This window comes from Ursus maritimus, unplaced genomic scaffold (genome assembly GCF_017311325.1).
Source record: "Ursus maritimus isolate PB19 unplaced genomic scaffold, ASM1731132v1 scaffold_23, whole genome shotgun sequence".
In the NCBI taxonomy this organism is placed as follows: domain Eukaryota; kingdom Metazoa; phylum Chordata; class Mammalia; order Carnivora; family Ursidae; genus Ursus; species Ursus maritimus.
In genome coordinates, this window is record NW_024424786.1 from 21,885,682 (window position 1) to 21,888,564 (window position 2,883).

At 45.7% G+C, this 2,883-nt stretch overlaps 1 long non-coding RNA gene across 1 annotated transcript in view; it reads right to left on the bottom strand.

Annotated features, from left to right (window-relative positions):
- Positions 1-407: 407 nt before the first annotated feature.
- The window catches only part of LOC121104699, a 3,141-nt gene continuing 665 nt past the window's right edge, over positions 408-2,883 (bottom strand). The window contains exons 2-3 of the long non-coding RNA XR_005837043.1: positions 2,507-2,794; positions 408-1,350 (exon numbers count right to left, since the gene is read on the bottom strand). This is a non-coding gene — a long non-coding RNA (uncharacterized LOC121104699). The remainder of the gene's footprint in view (positions 1,351-2,506; positions 2,795-2,883) is intronic.

Consider the following 2,883-nt stretch of genomic DNA (forward strand, 5'->3'; position numbering starts at 1 on the left):
CTCTCAGCCCATTACTCAGGAAATTCCAAGGGTTTTAGAAGCTCTGTGCCAGGAACCAGAGAGGAAGACAAAATACATATTTCTTATTATATCACAAGATCACAAATAGTGAAGTTAGAGAATAAATTATAGTTCATCCGTATTATGAAATATTAGATAGCTTTTTAAACGAACGTTAGATCTATATGCAGTTACCTGAGAGGTGTTCATGATACTGTCTTAAGTGAAAGGTTGAAGTGTAGTACATAGGGCAGAGAGGGGCAAACATTTTCTGTAAAGGGCCAAATGGCAAGTATTTCAGGCTCTGCTATTGCAATGCAAAAGCATCAATAGACAATACGTAAAAAATAGGCTTGGCTGTGTTTCAATAAAACTTTATTTATAAAAGCAGGCAGTGGCCCAGATTAGGCTGTAGATCATGGTTTGCTGACACTTGGAATAGGATGTAATCTTTTTGAAAAGAACCCTTGTATCATGTGTGTCTGTTTTGTAAAGGTAGCTCCAAACTTAATATTGTTTACATTGGAGAAAAAAAGGGTGATGTGGGGAGCAGGAAGATCATTCACTTTTCCTTTACTCTGTTCTCCGTTGTTTGATTTAAAATGCAACACTGTGTGTTGCTTTTGAAATTTCTTCTTCAAATTTCTAAAATGACATTACTAAGCATTTGGATTTTTCAGCTATATCAGAGTGCGTTTACCCATAGAGTTTTGGAAAAGCTTTGACTTGATTTAAAGAGGTTTATTTGAAAAACTTCAGCAATTTCTTAAGACCTATTGCAGTGCGAAACAATGAAAGTGAAAGTGTGATTGTATGATAAATAAAGGAGAGGGTCCCAATGTTCTTTGTACCAGTCCAGTCATATGCAGGGCTGTCTTTTGAGTTTGGGGTGCTGGGTTGTAAGGCAGGCATGGGCAAACTAGATCATCGCCAGAGACAGACCCTGGGAAGGTGAAGGGTGTGGAAGTTCCGTGAAGAGGAGCATGGTTAGCCTGGAGAGAGGGCAGGCATGGGGGAAACTAGAGTCCTCACGTGGTGGTGAAGTGCAAAGGAACTGCTCACCCAGCTCCAGAGACTGTGCCTGGACCACTGTGACCCGTCATCTCTTGTCAGGCAGAGGATGGTCCAGCCACAAGGGGTATTGGATGAGAGCAGGCTGGATGTTCCCTACAAGGCCTCTTTCTACAATACTCCAGAACACACTGGTCTCCGCAGGACTCAGGAGGCAGCTGCTGTGGTTTAGTGCCTGAGCTTTGGGGTAGACAGACCTGGGTTTGCAGTTGACCTTGCCAGTTCAGAGCCCAGCAACCTTGGAGAAAATTTCTGAACCTCTCGACACCTCCACTTTTCCTATGTAAAGAAAAGAAAGTTAATAATAATAGTTAATAATACCACCAATTTCATACAGTTACCATGAGAACCAAACGAGTCTATACACAGCATTTTCCATGATGCCTGGCCCAACAAATAAGTGCTTAGTAACAGTTCATAGTTTGTTGTCATGGTCCTTACTACTCAGGTTGTTACTATGACAACTGCCAGATTACTCTCTGAGCTTCCGCCTGAAGTTGTGCGTGACTGGCCTGCCCCCTTAACCTTGCAACATTTTACCCCACAGCCTTCTTTGACTCAATCAAGCTGATTGTGGCTTGGTGGCATGGCTTTCCGTGAGTCTCAGTTTTCTCATCTATCACGCAGATTTCATCGTAGCTATTGTGCCTCTCCAGTAAAGCAGGTGATGCATGAAGGATGTCAGGGATGCGCCCCAGGACAGCACAGTGTGGGGTACTAGTGGAAGGTGACAGGACACCCCAAGCATGGAGCTCCCTACCTCACCCTTCTGCACACCCGAGTCCTGCTCTTCTGAACACGTGGGGATCTCCCTCCACAGAACATTCGGGCACAACTCTCTCTGTGCCCATCTGGGCTGGTAATGCTCTCCCGTCCTGCCCTGTGTCATATGTGCGTCATTTCCCATGTATGTGTCACGGCCACAGCTGAAAGAGAGATCTCGGAGAGGTGGAATCTCTCCATGAATAACAGATTCATGAAAAACTAATAATAGATGTGGAACTCGAGGAGATTGCCGTGTGTCAGCGACGGTACTAGATGCTTTCACACGGAATTAAAATTTAAGGCTATCCCAACACCTCTGCAAGGCAGCTATCAAGTTCCCAGTTTATTGATGAAAAACAGGGTGCAGGAAAGTAATTAAGCAGCTTCAGTAATTAAGTACCACCCAAACACCTGAAGAGGCTGACACGTTCTTTCTCTCTCGGGGCTAAGCAGAGTATCAGCACACAGTAGGTGCAGGGTAAACGAGAAGAAAAATACCTTTTGTGCTCCCTCTCTGATGAATCAGAGGTTTTAAAAATTGCTATTTCTAAAAGCATCTGAGTTGAAGTTGAACACATACATGCACACACACACACACACACACACACACGGTCTGAGTTTGCACTTGGCCCCTTCTGGCTTCTGTTTTCCAAACAGGCAGAGAGCTCACCTGGAACTGACCCAGCGCGCCGAGGGAGGGGAAGCAGGAGGCCCTAGTAGGGTCCAGGTTTCCTGCGGGGAAATCCAGGGGCTGAGCGTCCCTTCTTCCTTCTGGTCAATTGTTCATGGGAAGGAAGGCAAGGGGCCTTCTGTTCTTTCTCCGGAATCCCGTGATGCCCACTCTTTGAACAAGCAGGAATAATCACACCCCTGCCACAGAGCACTCCACATCTTCCCCTTCATGGCAGGGGTGGGGGGTTGGTTGTGGGCATGGGGGTGCAGCCTCCTTCATTGCTTCCTTGATGGCAAGAGGGGAAGGTTTAGTTTATCACTTCTCTTAACAACTCATCTTCTGAACCCTACCATACCTAAGGCGTCTTGCGGTGG